General features: G+C 40.7%; 1 protein-coding gene across 3 annotated transcripts in view; it reads right to left on the bottom strand.

Annotated features, from left to right (window-relative positions):
- Cdh20 (cadherin 20) overlaps positions 1 to 20,844 on the bottom strand; it is a 238,774-nt gene extending 217,930 nt beyond the window's left edge. For 2 of the 3 annotated variants that reach the window (XM_040737757.1, XM_040737755.1), the window contains exon 1: positions 20,323 to 20,452. The gene's annotated coding sequence lies outside the window, so the exon portion shown is untranslated. Of the gene's footprint in view, positions 1 to 20,322 lie in introns of all 3 variants that reach the window. The other variant, XM_040737753.1, reaches the window with a different exon arrangement.
- Between the last annotated feature and the right edge of the window lie 1,364 nt (positions 20,845 to 22,208).

Genomic DNA, 22,208 nt, shown 5'->3' with positions numbered 1-22,208 from the left:
CTTTATCTATTGCTAGAATCTGTATCTTTGTTCTTCTACATTTAAACTAGTTTGGATTTCATCTTTTGTTGTTTTTAAACTAAGATGCAGATATTACCTCTCATGTCCAGTGCTACAAAGCAAAGATAACTGATATAAATTGATAATTGAGTGTGCATGGAGGTCCTCCTCTGTTAAAGAGAATGAGTCTAGCGAACAGTGAAAGACCTGACCCTCTATAAATGGATATAGCAGGATATTGCTTTGCTTATAAACAGGGTCATACTCTAGGTAGCTACTACAGTCTTTAATCAGGTTATCAGTGATGAAAATCTACAAATAGAACAAGGTTATGTTTATAGGGGTAAGGGTCAGTAACTATGAAGAAAGTTTGGGGTCATGAACAAGTCTTGGATAGCACTGGTAGAGCCAAGGGTAACTGCACAGAACATTGCAAGCATTCAGATAGAGCCTGGCTTTTTATTATTTAGTGTGTTCTCTTGTGTCCAGTGCCACAAGCACAGATAATTGATGTGAATTGCTAATTTATGAGCTGTATCAGAGCCTAAAGATATTTGTCTATCCTCTCCTCTGCACACAGAAAGGGCGTATTTCCCAGCCTCTCTTATCCTAAGGTTCCATCGATATGGCAGGAGTGTGGACAGTGAATGGCCTCTCAGCCCTGGCTGTAAAACATTCTTGAAGACTTTCTCTACTTGTTCTCTTTGTTCTTTCCTGGCTTTGAGGACAGGAAAGGTTTTTGTTTCCCTTAACTAGGAGAGCTGGAGACACAAGGCAGAAGCAGTCTGAATTTTGGAGTTACCACTAAGAAGTCAAGTCCTCAGAAGGAAGCTGTATAAGAAGTAACTTACTGTTGGGTTCATCTTCTGAGTTTGGGTGTTTTGTTATGACACATTACACTTCAGCTCTCATTGTAATGATGGTATCCTTTGTCTGATTTTCAACCTCCAATCACCAATCTATAGTTCCTTTAAAGGGAGAATGGAATCATTCTGTGATTTACCAATCTTAATGGTGATTGTGACACATCAAGGCAAGACCCCAGGTGCCCAGTAAAACCTCATTCAAAAGCTTCATATGCTGCTAGTATGAGAACAGAGGTCAAGGGACTAGTAATAATTTTGAAAAAAGTTTATATGATGATATCACAACATAAAGCAATAAAATGGGAAAAAAGGTTCTTTGCACATTTCTTGATAGGCAGCAATAGATGTTCCTAAGCAACATGAAAATTCAATGGCCATCAAGCCAGTATAGAAGCATTTCAGCAACGAAGTGGGAAAATAGAAGAGAGTTGCTGTACAAGAACAGGGTGTGATGTGATGTTAGGCTAGGGAAAGAGTTGGTAATATGATCGTATAAGAACCTGAGTTTGATCCCTAGAGTCCACTTGAAAAAGTTGGGCATAGGGCCAAAATGATGGCTTGGTAGATAAATGTGCTTGCTGCCAAGCTGAGTTAGACTCCTAGAACCCACATGGTGGAATGAAAGAACCAACTCCACAAGTTGTCCTCTGACTTCCATGGTGAGAGAGGAAGGGGGGAGGGAGAGAGAGAGAGCGGGGGTAATAAGGTCTCAGGAAGCCAGGCCATCTCAGGTTCGTCTCCTTTGTGAGCATTGGGAAAGTCACTCACACTCCATAGATTTCAGTGAGACTTTAGTGCTGGATCAGTCTTAATGCTACACAAGCACCATAGAGGAGCCTCACTAGTTGAACCACCACCATATGGAATGGCTTAAAACGCCCACTTTGGTCATTCTGTGTCTGTTTCTTTGGTCATGCACATGTGGCAGTTAAGGAGTTTATACAGCCTTTAGCCTAATGTTGGATGCTACTGTATTTGGCCTTTGGTCCCGGCTTAGAGAGGTATAGTGTGAAGGAAGATGCTCTGAGTGCATTTCTCCTAGGGCTTGGATAAGGGATAGTGTGGGAGAAGTGTGTATGTACATAATATACGCATAAATGTTTAAGAAGTAGGACTGGCATGAGCAAGCCCAGGTCAGAAACTGTTCCTAAGAGTGGAAGTGTAAAGAAAGTGCCCCATGTGGCAAAGAATGTGTACACTTAAAATGTCTGTCAAGACTGCAAATGTTCTAGCAAACAGGAGAAACATGATGTGGATTTAATTATAGGTAGGGGAGAGGTTGTAGGTAAATAACCAGAAAATCTAAGTGATGAAAGAATACAAATAAAGCTGAAATTGACATAGGAATTGTTCCAGACACACTTGGGCGATATCTTTATTTCTTTAATCACCAACCAATGATATGACTTTTTTGTTTGTTTGTTTTGTTCTGTTTTGTTTGGTAATCTTCATGGATCCCTAGAGAGGGAAATGGATAATCTTTGATCAAAAAATACATTGCAAGTTTTTTTTTTAACTTTTTGAGACAGGGTTTCTCTGTATAGCTTTGTAGACCAGGCTGGCCTCAAACTCACAGAGACCCACCTGCCTGTGCCTCCAGAGTGCTGGGATTAAAGGCAGGTACCACCACAGCCCTGAAACATTGCAAGTTTAATTGTGAACTCATCTGGAAGGGAAGAGGTGTTTTATCTGTGAAATTCTCAGTATCTGAAGAGCTACATGTGAAGTTTTTCCTTTTAACTTAAATGGAAAGAACTTTAGATGAATCTGGAGGAGGCCATGTGAGGCAAAGGTAGAAATGAGATAAGATAAAATGTATTTGTTCCAACAATTATTCTCCCAAGTTTATTGACAGCTCCTCTTCTTAATTACAGCTTTGTTGACAGCTATTCACTTTGCATAAAATCCCTTTTGAAATAATTCATACTCTAATTTGCTTTAGAGACACGTTTAAAGGATTTTTTTTTGTTTTTTGTTTTTGTGTTTTTAATAGTGGTAAACAGTTTGGAGACAATCAGACCTGGCTTGGGTCATCAGCATTTGCAGCTGGGGCAAGAAGTTCTTTGGTTAATCAATTCAAGAGCTCCTAGTTCTAGATCTCAGACCCACACATTGAATAAACACAGGACTTCTAAGGGGATAGAAAATAGGAGGAACAATAAAAACAAAGACAATTGGATTTTCTGACACACTTGACAAAAGGTAATCCCAGTACTCTGTTGATGGGTTTAGCCCAGTTCAGGGCAGGGAGAAAATGGAATGATAAAGTAGGGGCCATGTCCAGTGGAGAGATCGAGCTGGGACTGTCTTAGACACTTCCTACCTTCCTTCCTATTTGGTACTACATAGGCTGTTGAAAGGCAAAAGCCATCAACAGTCTTCTTACTCAATTGTGAACTACAAAAACTGCAATAACCAATGATATGCCCATTGAGGTAATGGTAACATGAAGTAAGAGAGGTAATTAATAGCTTTCTGAATAGATTTAAGGTATTTTCTATAATAGGGGACTGATGTCTGCTACTATAAACCTGGTCAAAAATTGTTAGATAAGGAGGGCATAAATTCTAGAGAAAAGCAGCTAGTATTTTGCCAGATGGATAGCATTAATATCCTCTAAATACTTACTCTCATATTCATAGATTAGTAGAGCTCTCACATCTCTGTCTTTCTATTCCTGTGATAAAACACCATGGACAAGGCAATTTATTTTAAAAAGGTATTTAGCTTGGCTTACAGGTTCATAGGACTAGAGTTCATGACCATCTTGGTGGGGAGTATGACAGTAGGCAGGCAGGCATGTGTTGAAGCAGAATCTGAGAGCTTATATCCTGCTCCACAAACAACAGGCAGAAAGAGAAAGACTGGAGGGGGGAGGTGAGAGATGGAGGTGGGAAGGGAGGAAGGGAAAGAGGCAGAGAGGGAGGGAGGGAGGGGAAGAGAGACAGAGTCAGAATGGCTGGAGTATTTTGAATTCTCAATGTTTACCTCCATTGAACACCCTCAACAAGTCCATACCTCCTAATCCTACCCAGTTCTAACAACTTGGTGCTACCAAGTGTTCAAATATATGAACCTATGAGGACCATTTCATTCACATCAGCACAACCATCTCCAAGAAGCTTCCTTCCCCCATGACTATGGGTGACATATTTTAATACAGAGACTCATGGTGATTAAAATTAAGAGAATAACTGAAATGTGAGTTTTATTTCATACCTCCTGTCCCCAAGGCTCATGAACAAAGCACAGGCAGAAACAGAGAGAATGTAAGAGCCAGAACATGGAACATGAGAGGTGCTACTGGAGTATAATATCTTCTGGGCATGACAGGGCCATTGCACTCACCTATTCAAGGCAGTTGTGGCTGCCTGTACAAGATAAAACCAGTCAGCTTTTCAGCATGGATAGAGAGGGGTTCACAACCCTTAGGGGTTCACTAAGAGGTAGCTCCTACCCTTAGAGGAGGAACTGTTTCCACTGATGACTGCTAGGGGAAGAGAGTGAGTTTCCTCCAGTTGTGTGTCCCCTGGAAGATTACCGGTGCTACAGGAGATGCCTTACATCCATGCGCATGCGGGCAGCACTATTCTTAGTGTGTTGAAAGTAAATAAGGGAAATAAGAAGGGATATGAAGTTGTTGGGGAGGGGGTGAGCTGTCCAGGAAGAATAAGAAGTGAGGAATGAGGTATGGCTATGATCAAAATATACTGTATACATGTGTAAACGCATCAACAAATGAATAATTTATTTTTTAGGAACAGTGTTCATAGGTGTCTGCACCTGAATTATAAGAGTTCTCTATCTCTAGGAAAAATTAATTTGCTGGAACCCATGATGACTTGTACCCAATTCACCAAAACACCTCCTTAATCAGCTATAAATCCTCTTGAATCATCTATGATTTCACATCATCTTTCAAACCTCTCCTGTTCTCTCAATTAGTGCAGATAATGATTATTGAATTAAAACATGCAATTAACCTCAGAGCTACCTAGATTTCCCCTTTTGCCAGATATCAAAGAGAAATGTACGAGTCAATCTTATTTTAGTATTTTTATATCTCTTGAAAAACTCTACTTATACTCATAAATAAAGAACACTTGTCAAGAGCTATGCTTTTCAATTTTTTAAACAACAATTTTTTCAGAGTTCTTTCCATAAATTGTTTATTGTTGAGCGTGACTGTGACTTTTCAGTGTAGTTATTTTTGATGCCTTCAATTTGGCTTAAATACTCCTTCTACCCAGCACTGAATGTGAGAGATATTTCAGAGTTACTTTTGGGTCCTGTATAGTGAGGGGAGGCTGCAGAAGGGAAATCAGAGATCCTTTTACTTCAAAGGGTACATATTATGGCAACAACACCAAAAACCTGTAGCAATGGTATACTTCCAGCTTTTTCACATATAAAGGCAATGACATAGTTATCAATCTTTGCTTTTCTATATATCTCTTGCTCCTGCTCTAGTTATTCCAAAAACATAGCCTACGGTATTTGAATGCTTAAGTTATTCAGTAGTATTCCTAGGGTGGTATTGTTTTAGATCATCTCCATGTTTTAGAATTCTAAATGACTTTAGAGATGGCTATAGAAATGACTGTGACTTGCACCAAAGCAAAAAATATGAAACAGTCAGGACATGGTTTGAGCAATAGTTTGTACATTTTTTCACACTAGTGGGACCTCTTTGGTCTTAGGCTTGGTGAATCTAGAGAGGAAAACATCTTTGTTTTCTCCTCATGTTAATCCTATTTTATTCTGCTTAAATCCCCCAAATAGGCAATCAAGCCCTCCATTCAGAGGACCTAGTGTAGGATTCAAGGCTCGCTTTTCTAGACTCATATGCCCTATTCCCCGAACTTTATAGCTGTAGAGATATTTCCCATGCTTCATTATGGAGATATCTGAGTTCTGATTTATAATACCCACTATCATGAAGTACATTGAGAACAATCTTTTTATAAAGGTTTCCCTGTGTGAAATAACCTAAAAACCCAGGGGGAAGAGTTGTGCATAAAACATAAGCTTTCTAATCACCACACCTTTTCACAAAGTCACAGAAATGTTCTTCAAGCCACACTTGATGTGGCGAAATGGTACCCTGATGAGCAAGTGTAAAGGTAAGAGGCTCACTGAGCCAGTGATTCCTGACATGTGTTGGGAGGGGTACCGCAGGCTATGAGCATCTAGCACCAAGCCATCCCATTAACAGCAGATGACCCTAGTCATTGGCAGATATAGAAATGGGTTTCCCTGCAGCTTTCCAAACCCTAAACACAGCAAAGTTTCCTGACTTTTAGCAAAATAATCACTCCACAGAGAGTTGAATCAGATCCGTTTTTCAGTTATATGATAAACACCATGGTCCTTATAGCAAGTGCCCAGATGCTTTGCAAGAATGATAAACATAGAATTACAAACTTCCATAAACATCGTATGCCTATAAGCACCAGAGGAGCAGTAGCTTTAGAAGGCAAATGCCAAGCTGTATTTTAAATCTCTTGCTGATTATCACCCGGAATAGTATTCAGGAAACAGTATTGCTGAATAAGTCACTAGGTTCCATCTACTAAGGAGAAGCTATCTTCAACTCAATCCTATCTCCAAGGTGACTGGATCCTGGACATACAGGGAGAGTGACTTAAATCATTTACATTGGTGGATTTTTATTTTACTTTACCACTTGTTTTTATTTTGGTTTTTCGATAAATGGTTACTTTGTGTAGCCCTGGCTGTCCTGGAACTAGTTTTGTAGACCAAGCTGGCATAGAATTTACAGAGTTCTGCCTCCCTAGCATTGGATTAAAGGTGTGCACCACCACCACCCAGCTATTTTATTTTATATTTTGGAACTGAGATAATAAAGATAGAAGCAGTAGTTGTAAGTGTTTATGTGCTTGTGTATACATGTTAATGTGTAATAGTGTGGGTATATGTACAGGTAGACTCCACGTTGGTATCTTCCGCAATTGTTCTTTATGTCAGTTTTGGAGACAGGGTTTCTCCATGAACTTGGAGTTCACTGATTGGATAGAGTGGCTGGCCAGCAATCCCCAGAGATCATCCTGTGTTAAAGCCAAAGTGCTGGTATTATAGGCAAGAACCATTTTTCTGACTTTTTTTTATATAGGTTATGGGCGATTAAACTTAGGTTCTCATCATTATGCATCACAGCAAGTACTTTACTGACTGCACCATCTCCCTATACTACGAGATCATCTTTAAAATCAGTTTGCTTTTTGAAATATGCAAGATAATCATAAAATAGAAGATAACCCAGTATGACACAGTAATCACCAGCAGAATGACTGTCAGGACTTCCTGGGGCAACTGGGATCAGAGCTGTGAGCTGGTTTCCCGTGCCTTGCAGCTTGGAGACCTGAGTTCTTGTTCCCTGATTTCCAGAACTGCCTCAAAATGTTGTTGTCAGTCTTTCCTTTACAGACACTGAAATAAGCACTAAAAATCTTGTTTTGCTCATTTACTTAACATCAATTTAAGACAGTTTGAAGTGTCTGAATGGAGCAACATCATTTGTAATAGAAAATAGCAAATAATTTTTGAAATGATGTATTTTAGGCTTTGGAAGATGTTTTGAGTATTTGCATAAGTAGCCATATGTCTCCAACTGTGGAAGTTGCCAACATTTCAAATAAAATTGTGCATCCCTGCTGAACAGATGAAGTGGTATACTGTAGTAGTTGACAAGAGACTTTGTAGTTCTGGGCAGAATCAGGTTCAAGAAGGAAGGCTAGAGTCACCCACTGGTTGTGAGCTCTTGAGAGAGCCACTTAATTCCTCTGTGACTCAGTGGGATGGGACTTGTTTCTACCTCAAACTGTTCTCTTTTATAGAGTGTGTGTGTGTGTGTTATGTGTGTATTTGTATGGTTGCAGAAGCATATATGCCTTGGCACACAGGTAGAAGGGGCAGAAGACAATACGTTGCTTCCCACCAGGTTTTCTGTGTCTTTCCACAAACTATACCAGACTAGCTAATCTGAAAATCAGTGAGGACTTTCCCATCTTTGTCTTTCATCTTCCCACCACTGTTCTGGGATTAAAGATGTTCACAGCTGCATCTGGCTTTCTGTAAGGACCGGGGGATACACAATTCTAAGCTTGTCTGAGTTTTACCCACTGATCTGTCTCTCCAAACCTTCATGGACTTTGCAAGAATACACAAGATCTTTTGAATGAGGTGCCTTTACGGTTGTTGGCTCCACTGAGAAATTCTTGTTCTATGTGGAACATGATAAGACTCCTTCCTGCCTACTCTACAGCATTTACCTCAATAACTGAGTGTGTAGGCTAGGGAAAATAATAGATCTTGCTTTTCTTAATAAAATTATAAAAGTAGATTACAAGGTCACTAATAGCCTCCTCCAAGGCAAAAAAATTGTCAGACACATTGAGTGCTGGAAAGTGCCTTGAAAATTTCTGACCCATCCCCATTCCTGATGCTTGTACTCTCAGAGGCCCTTGTCACTGTCACCTCTACACTCTCTAGTGTAGACCCATTTGTCATTAGCAAGCTCATCATTACAATTAGATAAAATATGCTTCTAAGCATTTTCTGTTCAGTGACCCTAGTTCAGGCTTGCAAGGTGATGCAGAATAAATTGATTTTCTTTTCTAAATGAAGAGATCCCTGATACTTGAAGGAGCCTATTTTGGTCTTTTTAGTCTGGTGTATGTCAGGTTTTCCATTTGAAGACCATCAACCATTTCTCATGTGAACAGCACGTTGTAGGACCCTTCCCGACAGACAATTCCATAACCATGACTCAAGGAGAATGTGAAGAGTGGAACATACCATATCAAGTGCACCTTGATCAAAATCAAAGCAGGATTGCTCATCTTTGGAAATGTGAAATGAACAGGTCTCTGGTGGCTTGAGTATGAGAAGTACCTTGCAACCAAGTGAGCCTTGTGTGCCCTTCAACTTCCATGCAGTTTGTTCTCCTCACTGGTGGGTGGTTGTGTTCCATTTCATCCTGCTAAATCTAGCACATGCCTCTTTGATCCTGTGTTTTCATCTAGCGTATCTTTGTTCAGGTTTCATGAAATTTGTAACTATGATTGTCATACAATACTGTGTGCAAACATGACTCTAGTTAAAACAAAATGTAATATATGAGAAGTTCAGACAGAAGCCTACAACAGAGCGACCAAATCCTGTACTGGGCCAATAAAGATATCATTAATTCATTGAAGAACTCTTTTATTGCTAAGGGATGGCAGTATAATTCAGTAGTACAGTACTTACCTAGAATGCCTGAGAAGACCCTGGATTCCATCCCAGATTGGGGGTTGTTGGAGAAAGGGCAGTGATATAGCACATGGGGTTCTTGGTATACTCCCTAGTATTATATTCCAAAAATAAGTAATGCATTTCTAGTTGTAGTATTCCTTGGCTATAATCTCAACATTTGCAAAACAGAGGCAGGAGGATTGTGAGCTTGAGGTTAGTCTAAGCTAAAATACTGAGACTCTGGTTCAGAAAAATCAGGAGACAGGGCTGGAAACCAGATGTAGAGTGTTCACCCAGCACATACAAGATCCTGGCTTCCATCACTAGCAGATATCACCCTTAGGAAGTACAAAGTTGTTCTTCTAGAACTTTCTAATAGATGCTCTACTAATTGGTTTGGTTCAAATTTTTCAGCTGTGTTCCAGTCATTGTTGGTAGACTGAGGCAGTCCAAGGAATCTCCTAGTCAATTTGGATCTCAAACAAATGAACTTAGTGGGGAGAGACTTAGTCTTGACACAGGCATGCTATTTTATCATTTCCCTCAATGGGCTTATCGAAATTTTTAAAAATACCTAGTTTGTACAAAAATTGTTTATGATTTGAAAGCTGAATACCTCCATCCTCAAATTGAAACACTTATTCTAATATGCAAGGATGGAGTTGTTATCAGCTGGGGCTATTTTGACCCTTTGGGACATTTGTCAATAATTGGAGACACTTTTGATTGTCACAAGCTAGCATATAGGCAGGGATGCTGTTACATGTCTTCCAATGCAGAAGATACTCCTCCAGACAAATTAGTGGGGTAAGAGGTCAGTGATGCTCTGAGAACAATTATTAGAAGGAGGCAGTGCAATTCAGTTGTCAGACTTTGTTGGGACTTGAGTCTTGAGTTGGAAATATGACTACATTGATGTTTGTGCCTTTGTTTCAGCATGTGTAGTATGATACTATGTAGTATGATAGCAATGTGGACAGAGAAAATACCCCAAGTAATGTATGAGAATCTCTCAACACAGAATGTGGACTAGAGGTAATAGACTAACTAAATGGTGATTTACTTTATTGTTGTATTTTCTTTCTTGCTTGATAGTATACACTTAGCTGACATGAGTGAATATTTTGAAGTGCCCAAGAAGTACGTAGCACTTCCATGTTGTTTTCGTGTGTATGCATGTTTAAAGAAACAGCTAGTGGAAGGCATGGTGTTGTATGTGTTTAATCACAGAATTTAGGAGGCAGAGGCAGGAAGATCTCAGTGAGTTCAAGGCCAGCTTGTCTATAAAGTAAGTTCTAAAACAGCTAGGACTGTTACAGAGAGAAACCCTGTCTTGAAAAGTCAGAGAGGGAGGGGGGAAAAGGAGAGGGAGAGAGAGAGACAGAGAGAGATAGAGAGGGGGAGAGAGAGAGACAGAGAGAGATAGAGAGGGGGAGAGAGAGAGAGACAGAGAGAGAGAGAGAGAGGCATCCCTATGCAATTTGATTACCCAGTGTTAGATAGTCCTGGAAATAACATGCCTAGCTTCCTGAATTCCACCAAGATGAGGTGCTGAACTGCCAAACGGAACAATTTCTTAATGACTACTCAACGTTATTACTTCCAAATCTGAATATGACTCACATTTATAGACTGAAATAAATATTCCAGTATTCTGTAGTTGAATGTGTAGGCTAAGGTAATTGTGATGCAACTAAAACACTTCAAAACCAGAATATCAACAGATATGTACTTGGTCACCAGATGGCGTTTGCTTTATATGAGAGTTGATATGATAATGAAATAATGTTACTTAATCTTTATTTGTAAGATGAATATCCTTGGGAGTTCTTGCCAATTTGTAGAAAGTATACCCAAAAATGTGCATCCTTATTTAGTACTCTCAAAGGTTACATAATTCAGACTTTCAACTGTAATACTTGCTTTCAATGATGTAATGACAATGACTTTGCAAATTTCTACTCCAAATAAAGCCTCTGCTGTAGCAACTCAAGAGGTTTGCAAAGCAGAAATCTTAAAAATAATATTGTGTATTACATTATAATTTTCTGGCATAAGGTAAGAATCCAAATGCTTCTGAACCTAAGATTCCTAAGCTGAAATCACAACTGCTCTGTGATGGTATTCAGAAGAGTGGTCTTGGGAGGTACCTGTGGGACACTCCCGAATGGGATTAGTTCTCTTATACAAGAGTGCCTGAAAAGAGTTTCTTTCAGTAATGTGGGAATACTAGAAGGTGGTAGTCTGCAACTCTCAGCAGAACATGACATGCCAACATCCTGATTTCAGACTTCCAGTTTCCAAGTCTGTGTAAACTAAATCCTTGTGGTCAATGTACAGTGCTCTGGCACAATATCTAAACAGGCAAACATACAGAAAATACAAAGTTTGTCCATGGGATGGGTACAGAAATTCCCATAGCATCCATTAGTTTCACTTGGTCTTTCACCAGGTCTTAAATAGGAATGGGCAAGATTTCGTTAACTACAAGGACTCTTTGGGTTTTCTTTTGATAATCATAACAGACTGATAATAACCTTCCAAATTTAAAAAGCAATACATTGTCACTGATCTTAACTCAGCATGAAAAAGTTGTGCTAGTGTGCTAGTGGCACACATATTATGGAAATAACTGAACACTTTTTCAAATTGGATTTAAGGCCTACTCCATTAGATGGAACCCACACCTGACACTGCTAAAGTGGCCAAGAACTAAGACTAGATAGGTCACAGGCCTAAGGCTAACTTGTCGCTATTATTCTACTAAAGGGATATAGCAATAAAATGACCACTAATGAAATAATGTTACACTCATCGATAAGTGCATCACTTACACTTCATCAAGATTCTTCTTGTGGTAGATGATAATTAACATAGAAACTCAAAATTGGACAATGTACAGAGAGTGATAGACTTTGAAGCACTTAGTTCTCAAGGGATGTCTTCACCAAAGCCCTCCCTTTGAGCCTCAGGGATCTATGCTGAAAATGTATGAGCCAGAGGTGATAGAAGACTCCAAGGAAATGGTGTCTTCTAGATACAGTAGGGCTGATGTGCATATGAACTCACAGAGACTGTGGAAGTAAGCAGCGGACCTGCAAATGTTAAAAGCAGACAAAATCCTAGCCTTAACCAAAACCAGTTTTCTCCAGTGAAGAATCACAGGATATTCAACACATTCCAGGGTAGGTTGCACTCCCAGAAGTAGTTGGGCAGCACAAACAAGCACCATAGTATTTTTGTAGACTTTTTGTTTCATTTGTTTTGTCTGGCCTTTTTTTTTTTTTTGGCTTACTTGGTTTTTTGTTTGTTTGTTTTTTGTGTCTGTTTGTTTGTTTGTTTTGATTTTGAGAAAGATAACATGGAAGGTGGGTGAGTAGAGAAGAGAAGTAAGGAGGATATGGGAGGATCTGAGGGAGGAGAAAACATTGTCAAAATATATTGTATGAGAAAATTTAAATTAATAAAACCCCATTACAAATCAAGATGGCTTCTTTTAAGTGAAATTCTGTTAGTCACATTTATCATGAAATTGTATCTGTTGATTTATAAAATTATTATGATAGGCAAATCTGCCATTTATAGTATGTACAATTTGCCTCTTTATTTACACTTGACAAATATTTCCTAGACATTGACTTTATCAATGACTTTAACAGATTTAAAATAAACATAAAATATTTAGACTTAGGTACAATGAAAATGTCTATTCAATAAATTACACATGATGGTATTTAGTAAGCTATCTTTAAAATTATTGGTAGAAAGTGGAAGTCAAAACTTGGTTTGCACAACATTGGCAACCAGAGAGTAAGTGAGTTGCACTGCGAATCTTTCTGTGCCACTTCACAGCCTAGTAAACAACCTTCCCAGGAAGCAAGGGGTAATTGAATCTTCATGCTAATTCTACTGGACTTTCTCCTGACTGCTGGATTCCAATTATACCAACATATTACACTGTGTATAGTTCTCTAGAAAACACCACAACCACCCTGTGCACCCAACATTTAAATAAGGCCAGACCTTTAAAACACAGGGTACAATTTACTTATAACATTTTAGTTCCTCGGAAGCATCTGTTTTCCAGATTTAGGATGGATGGCTGAGGCAGCTTATCATACTGTAAGGCTCACGCCAGAACAGGTGTGTGGAAGGGTATTGGCTGCAGTGATACCGCATGAGTGGGAAGCCTGGAGTTTCTCTCATGCTTCCAGATGTCACAAGCAGGGCTGCAGTTTTGTAGCTGAGCCTGACAATTGGCCAGGTGTCACAAAACCTGTGTGCCCACCTGATGTAGCCCTTGCCATGGAAGGAGATGATCGTTTTATTAATTAGCCCTCAATTAGTTGATACAGAGAAGAATATGCAGTAATTTAGTGATAATGGTCTGATTAGGACTCAGTGCTTAAAAGGCAGGTGCTTGACAACTTGCGAACCATCAAATGGCAGTATCTCCTTCATTACAGAGAAGCACTGAACATTTCAAATAGCTTATTTGGATATAAGCACATTCAGTAGCTAAGCTAAAATTGACAAAAATCAAAATCTTGAACTCGAAGCTTCGCTACTCTCATATCTATTCCAAGTCCAAGCCAGAACAATAGCAATAATACAATTATTTCTACACACATGTTCCTTGTTTAAAGAAATAACAAAGACCATCCTGGAATCTGGCTCTAGGTGTAGTAAATACATGAAATTTGAACACTCCATTGATTTAATTTTACTTACATTATTAAAAAAGCATCAAGACTAAAAATTCTTACATCAAAGAAACCATTATTGAAATGAAAGGGCAGCCTACAGAATGGCAAATAAGATCGTAAACCACATTTCAGATGAGTGGTTAGCACCTAAGGTTTATGAAGAACTCATGTAACCTAACATGAAAATACAGGCCTAATTTTAAACAAACAAACAGAGGACTTGAATGCACAGTTTTCTAAAGAAATAAAATTAGCCAACAAGTTCATGAAAGAGTGTTCAACATCTGTAACCACTGGAAAAATGCAAATTGAAATCATCACATCATTTCAGACTTGTTATCATAGTGTTGCTGAAAATTACAAGAGAAGATATATGTTCATGAGTTGTGTAGATAAAAGGAAATCCATGCATATTGACAGAATGTAGAGTGTAATAGCTATTATTGCAAAATAGCATGGAATTTCCTAAAGAAGACAAATGCGACCACCATATGACCTAGACACTTTCTTTAGAGAGAACATCAAAAGAAATGAAATCATCCACTTTTAAGGATACTTTCACATTTATATTTACTGCTATCACAATAGACCATATACAGAAGCAGCCCAGGAGAAGCAACAGGTACAGAGTGGGTGAATAGGAACATATGAATGGGAGTATATTATTCAATTATTTGTGGCTGGATCTAAAGAACATCCAACCAAGTGAAATACACTAGACACAGAAAGAGTAGCAATGAGTGATCTCACTTATACAATTGTAGAATGAAGAAGGAGAGAAATGTAGAATCAAAGAGTAAAGCACCATTCACTGGAGTCAAGGCTAGTGTGATGGCAAGATGTAGAGCAAAGGTTATAGATGTGTATGCTAGACTAGTTCAAAACCAGGGACAATAGCTTGGAGCATCGTAGTTGGCCTTGGTTCAGTGAGTGGAGGGTGGCTGCTCTGCCAGTAGGAAGATGGGTAACTGTGTGAGATAATGGGGATGTTTGTTTCTTTTCTCTATAGTAAGGATGTTACTTTGTACATGTGTGAGACCTGCTATATGCATTAAATATAATTTAACTTTTGAAATTGTCTGAAAAAAAATTGAGGGCAGGGGGTGTAGCTCAGTGATAGAGAATTTTCATAGTACCTGAACAAGTCCATAAGATAAAAACTTTGTTAAAATTTTTAAAATTAAATTAACATATATACACAAATGTATGTATATATATTAAGAATGTACTACATTCTCAATATTAGGAGGTATATGCAGGCAGATCTCTGTGAATTTGAGGCCAGCCTAGTCTACAGAGAAAGTTTTGGACAGCCAAGATTACACAAAGAAACCCTGTCTCAAAAAAAAAACAAAAACAAAACAAAAATTAGAATATACTACAAGTAAAAAAGTAAAATTATAGTTAGCTATAAAGCAGAGCTAGGAACTAAAATTATACCCTCTCTTATAATAGATGTCTTTTCTCTTAGGAGATAACTGTATTCATCAGCATGTGTTCTAAATTCAGATTGTCAAACTGTCCTAAAAATTGCAAAAACAAACAAAAAACCCAAACCATCATTCCAGGAATTCCAAGTATGTTTTTATTACACTCTTCATTTATTTTGTATGCTTAGATGTTTGTCTCTATGTATGTACACACATGGACTGGCATGTATAAATGGAGATCAGAGGACAACTTTGTGAAGTCAGGTCTGACTTCCAACCACATGGGCCTAGGGATGGAACTTAGACCATCATTAGCTGGCTTGGTAGCAAGCACCTTTGCTCACTGAGCCTTCTTGCTACCCCGTGTATATTTTTAGCATGTGTGCTTTTGTGGGGGACCTTACCTAGTCACTGTTTATGCTTTTGGGGGAAATGAGTGCTATTATTGAAGCTTTATGTGTTTTTAAAAGTAATAAAGGTTTGTAGCTTCTTTACTCTCTCATGTGCATGGATACATCTCCAAACCAAATGCTCTCTGATGTATGATCTCCTAAGCATCAAGAGAGTGTTTGAAGTGAGTTGGGCCATTTTCATTTTGTGTTATACTTAAGTAATGCTTTAAGTAGAGTGTTCCCAAGGTTCTAAAATTGTCAGTCCATGTGTAATTAGGAATGTTCTCAACTAGACCATCTTGGTTAGCAAGAGATGGGTAGATTATTCTGGAAAATTACTTAGCAAGCCAGCAAGCCATGAATAGCAATTAAATGTGAAAAGACTAAATTTCTCTTTAAAATGGGTTGTTGCCATAACTTAACGTGGCAATGTGACTTTCTATTTTTAATTGCTGAAGAAAGTGCATTTCATGAAGTGGATTTTCTTTTTCCTGCTGAGAGCTAGGCAGTTCCAAATTTTGGACCCCTTACATTTTGTAACATTCAGCAAGTGTTCTGCTTTTGTGGTGCATTTTGATTCATGGTGGAGAAAAATTGTAAAGGTTAGGGAAGATACTGTCACCCTCTTAAATAATCCAAGACGAATATCTTGGAAAAATTGAGTATTTCTCTCTAGGAGATTGCATGACCTTATCTTATTTCATTATGCTTCCTCTATAATGGTGCTTTTTATTCCCAGAACAATTATACTTAACACTGACACTTAAAGATTGGCCATTTTAAATTCAAACAGGAGGAACTTCGATCTATATTCTATGCCAATATTAAGATTTGGGAAGCTTGCAATCTGATAAATACACAAGTCTCCCCTTCCCTGTCTTGGACACCATGGGTCTCCTGCCATCTGTGATCCCAAAGCCTATCTTCCCAAAAGAAACTAATAATAGTCCCATATTTTAGTAAATAACAATGTGTCACAGTCTACTGCTTCTAATAACTATAGACGCTCAATAGCTTAAACCACCTTGGTCATTCAAAATGCATTTTCTTTTGTCTCTAAATTGCAGAGGGAAATACAGAGGAGGGTATGCTTTCAATGCAATGAAAGGATTAGTTATTGTGCACAATTTATTTCAAAGGGGAAAATTAATAAATGTCAAGCATGGACTTTTTTCTCCTTGAACTTTAAATGTCTGTGAAGAAAGTGTTGGAGAAGAGCAAGTCTGGCAACATTTGTACATATTTTGAATGAATTGACAATGAAAGTAACTGCTAATTTTTCATTAACTAGTGCCACAGTTATTGAGCACAACTCTTGTTAATACAGCTTCATATGCTGGTTCTAAAAGGCGAAAAGTCTTGACTTGGTCCCTGTCAACATAGAAGGCGGGGAAGAGAACCATCTCGACTGTCCACTCTTCTGGGATACCTCATCCCCTTAAACCTTAACTAGGAATTTTTTTTTGGAAATGCCACCAAGAAGAAAAAGAGCAGATGAAAGTAGTAAATGCCACTCTCTTATGTCCCCAATTGCTCTTATTTTTGTTGCTTTGCAGCCCTGATTGCAGCACTGCAGGTCAGAATGAACAGTCAGCTCTAATTATTCCAGTCACACCACCTCACAATGAAATCTTTATCCCATGTTTACAGCCATCTTTGGCAGAGGCTGTCTTGCTGTCTCTAAACTAAGAAGAACCGCCCTTTGGCTCCTCTCGGCATCAGCTGCCTGAGTTTCAGGCTGGGATGCCAACAATCAGACTTCCTTTTCTTCCAAAGTGGACTTCTACTTTTTTTTCAGGGTGAAAAGACCTATTCTCACCACCACCCCCATATACTCTGGCTGATTTATGTCCTACCCAGCAGCTCTTCCTTCCGTATCTCTTTACATTTTTCCTTCTTCCATGGACTTCCACTAGACAAACCACATTTAAAGTCCAAAGTTGTACAAATAAATAGATAAATAAAATGCTTAAGCAAACAATACTCACCACTATGAAGGAAACAATGCAAGGATTAGTTTATGAGTAAAGAGAAATCACGGAAATCTTTTTATAACTTTGTCACTAGGGGAAGACATAAGTGCTTCTCAGTGGCTGTCTTGATGAAGTCCAGCTATTTATTTAAATTCATCAACAGCTGTAGACTGAGACGATCCAGAACTGGAGAAAATTGAAAAGCACACCAGGGTCTGACAGCAAACCTGCTAATCCCCCTGACTTGATAAATACTTCTCTGTTCCAGTCTGGAAGAAGGAAGAAGTCCTTTCGGAGCAAAGATCAGGAGCAGACACCACTGTCATTTAAAGTCTCCTAACAGAGGTGGCAGAAGGACCTTGCTTAGACATCTCACACCATCTGATGGAGTCCTTTTCTTGAATCTAAGAACATGAGATAATCAATGCTGGGTCCCTAACCCTATGTTGCTCTATTGATCAATCTAGAATACTTAACTGCTTTGTAAAGATCATGCACCTTATCTCCTATCCCAGTCTTGAAACCCTAACTTACTTCTCTCAACCATGCTCAGTCTCCCTTCTCAATCCCCAGCACTTACAACTGTCATAATGACTCTGTGGAGAGAACTGGGTCATAGAATTTTACAGAGGAGAAAGTTAGAAGGGGAAGGGTTCAGCAGTGCAAACATTGATTAAATCACCCAGAAACTCTCCAAATTAAAGATATTTTTCTACAAGTATGCAAAAGAATGTCAAGAATGCTAAGCCATTTTATGATTGTCCTTTGGTTTTCCATCTTAATGTTACACTGCCACATGGCACACATGCTAAAAAATGTACCTCCTTAACCTGCGAGGTAGCAAACTTTTCACAGAACATTAATATTGTGTGTTTCGCAGACAGTCCTTTCTCAGGATGATCAAGACACTTTTTACAATTCAAAGTTAGAGCTTGTCATGAGAACAGTACTATTAGGAAAGGCAGCTAGGTGTGTTGGCAAATCAGAAGCACAAGAAAGGTCACACTAAAGTCAGTGACCAAAAGCCCTGCAGACTCTAAGAGCTTGATTCCAGTGTCTCTATGTCCCATTCGCACTTCATTCCTCTTTTTCTTCTCTGGCAGGAAAGGATGTGGCCAGCTCTGAAGCTTGACCTCATCTCCGGCACTCAGTAGCTGCCAGACTGTTCTCTCTCACTCCTGCATGCTTTCTGCTTCATCAGCAGGGCCAAGACTGCGCTGTGGAACGGATATGATCAAGGGCTAAGCCAACAGGGTAGCAACAAACCTCAGGTGTCCTTGAGGCTTCCTCCTGTGTCTAAAGGGAAGGTTGCCCCTGCTAGGGAGCATACACTCAAGACTGAAAGGGTCATGCAACTGCAAGCAAGTGACTAGCTGTAGAAATACATCAGAGGGGAGAGCTGAGTCCCGTGCAGCGTCCATGAATGTGCTGCCTCCTTCTTGAGACAGAACACAAGTGCTTAGGGATACAGCGAGCAGCTACAATCATGGGTGCCTCTGCGTTACAGTTCAGACTTTTAGTCGTTTGTCTTGTTCTCAGCTAGATTCAATCCTTGACCAGATCCCTGACACCATAATTCTGGGGCATTCATTTCCTTGGATGGAGACACATCAGAGACTAGAGGAAGTCTGGGTCATAATGTGGAGGGCCCCGGCAGTAGATTCAATTTCCATGTGATTGTAGCAGTCAAATCCCCCAATCCTTTCTGGTGTCTGTGTCAGTAAAAACGACCTTAGTAATAATCTTTGCAAGTCCACAGTAAACTCTGAATCTACTCAGCCTTGAGCTTCGCTGTTCTCCCGTGCCAGGGTGCCAGCCCCACTTCTTCGCTATGTAACTAGGTTCAGCTGGGAAAGGACTCTGGTATTGCCTCTAAGCTACCCTCCAGATTCCAGCTGTCACAGCACGGAGACCAGCTCACAGTCTGCCTTATTGCTTAGGACAGGTTGGGGCTTTGCGGAGGCGTTTTCTTTGCAGATCTGAACGTTTCACCTTATCTGACCCTTTCCACTCACCCCCTCACCTCCCGCTGCTACCCAAATATCACCACCAGACAAGCAGAGCTCAAAACACCCGCGCTCAATTCAGAGCTTTCCCAGGGACTGCCAGGACTCAGAGACAGGAAATCCGGGGAGTTGGTGATGTCCGGCAGGTGGCAGGGACTAGAGTCACCACCACATTCTCCTCCCACCTCCGAGCTCTGGCGCGGGGGTGCCAGGATCAGTCGGTAGGAGTCTGCATCTCCCTAAAGCCTCAATCTCTGATACTCTGCTCCGGGCACAGCTACCTCGTTGGAAACTCAGGCAGCCTCTCTCTTGGCAGTCTGAGGGGACGCCACTGGCTGTGAGAGAAGCGAAGGGCCTGGGTCAAGCGCCTGGCACCCCACGCTCCCCATGGCACCTCCACTCACGGCGCGCACATCCCGGGTACCCATCCACCTGCTCCGCTGGCTCGCTGCGCAGCAGCTTTCCTGCTCCCAGATCTGTCCTCTAGCTCAGGAGACCTCTTTTTCTCCCCCTGCCCCCCCAAAAGTCCCAGGAAGTGGAGCCCAGGCCGGCAGGGAGGCCCCAAAGGAGGAGGATAGTAGAGGGGAAGGTGCGGGCGCGGAGCCGACTCGCGCGGGGTGCTCCTGGCTTTTCCAGTGACCTCGGGTGCCTGGGGACAGACGCGCAGAAACCAACCCCAGTCCTCTGTTTTACCTGGCAAAGCCGGCGCCTCCGCGGAGACGTTGAGACTTCTCCGTGGCTGATGTCCAGCTCACATCTCTGCCTTCCCCTTTGGGCGAACGGTATCCTGCTGAGTCCCTTCGCCCCAGCCAGTGTCGCTGCCCCCACCCCACCCCCCTTCCCCCCAAGTCAAAAGTGTCACGGCAATGCTGTCTTCGGATGTTTCCAAAGTCTTCGCGCGATCACCAGGAGTTGAGAGCTAATGACAAGCACAGCAAACCCGCTGATGTCCGCGGCTCCAGCTCTCTGCCTGGAGGCTGAGAAGAGCCGCCTAGTCCTCCTGGTCACAGTCCCCGGAGCGCCGCGCGCGGTCCGCTTCTTCCCCTCCCTCGCGCCTTCCCTAGCCCGAGTGGCTGCCGCCTGCCTGTGCCGCGGGTCCTGGTTCCCCGGCTCATGAATATTCTGACAGAGGCTAATGCTGTTGAAGTAAATTGAATTAGCCAATTGGTGCCAGGAATGTGCGCTCGCTCCTTCTTTCTGAGGAGCTGTCTGGAACCCCACCAGAAGAAAGCAATTAACGTCCGGTTGGCACCCTGTGGTTTAGACCAGCAAGGGGCAAAATGGGTTAATTCTTTAAATGCCATTTAAAAACCGCATTTAAATATTTAAACTCTTTAATTGTCTGGGGGAGTTAGAAAGTGCTAACCCATAGGGGAATGAAAGGGAACAGAGGGCAGAGGGGGACTTTGGTGTGTGTGTGTGTGTGTGTGTGTGTGTGTGTGTGTGTGTGTATGGGAGTGCACCTAAACTTTGTCAGGAAGTTGAGGTGACCTATTTTGTATAGACTCTGGCTTCATGAAGAAACAGTCCATGACTGGGACAGAAACAGGAGCAAATGAGATCAGAGAGGAGATGTCTTAGTCCAGGTTGACCTTGAGGCTGCAGAGCACTCCAGAGATATTTTCAGAGGGAGGGTTGTGCAGAGATGGCAGAGGGAGCCTGATTCAGGGGAGGGAGGGCGGTTTATAAAATATTATGGTTCCTTTTGTTCTCATAGCAATTTTATAGTTTTCAGCTGAAGTGTTAAGTAGAGATGATGTGAGGCCATCCTAAGTATCAGATACATCAGGATGGTTCTATGTAGCTTGTGGCCCCAGCACGAAGTTGCAAGTTTGATTGCCAGAGCCCACAAGAAAAAGGGAAGCACTGGGTGGAGGCAGGTGGGTTTGTGAGGCTCACTAACAAGCCAGACTAGCCTGCTTGATGAGCTCCAGGCTAAGGAAAGACCCTGCTTCAAGTTAACCAATCAATCAATCAATCAGTCATCAGTCAATCGATGCGCAGTCCAGGGAATAGGTACTCATGCTAACCTTTGGTCTACACATGATCAATCTAGAAGGCACTGCCTGTTTCACAGTTCAAACCTTTCTTCTTGGAGTCAAATTTTTAAAAAATGCCTAGAAGGAGCCTGTCTTGTTAAACTCTTATCCTGAGTGGGAACTTAGTAATTAAAGGAGGGCTTTCTGATTGCAGTTTTGGACAGCCGATGAGCAGCCCAGCTAAGAGTCTGCCCAGATCTGCTCTCTATCTGATTCCACTCCTCTAGTGAGAGTGTTTAGGTTTTCCTTTCCATCACTGAGCTCCTAAATATAGAAACTAGTCTTGTTGAATTAGTATGTTATTAAAAGATAGACTGTGCAAATGCCTTGTGGCAAAAATGATCTATGTAAACAACCAATAAAAATATGTACTTAGATCATCACTGCAATACCCAAATACAGGACAATATTAAATGTTCTAGTTAAGGCAATTGTGCCATGTTTCTGAGATTTCAAGAGGCCCAGAAGCAGAACTCATATTTGTAACAAGTTAATTTTCAATGCTGAACAGCTAATGTTTATTGATAATTAGTGTGATAG

The sequence above is a fragment of the Mesocricetus auratus genome, unplaced genomic scaffold (genome assembly GCF_017639785.1).
Source record: "Mesocricetus auratus isolate SY011 unplaced genomic scaffold, BCM_Maur_2.0 Super-Scaffold_100676, whole genome shotgun sequence".
In the NCBI taxonomy this organism is placed as follows: Eukaryota; Metazoa; Chordata; class Mammalia; order Rodentia; family Cricetidae; genus Mesocricetus; species Mesocricetus auratus.
The sequence above is the reverse complement of the archived record's forward strand: the minus strand, read 5'-3'. Positions and strand labels throughout refer to the sequence as shown.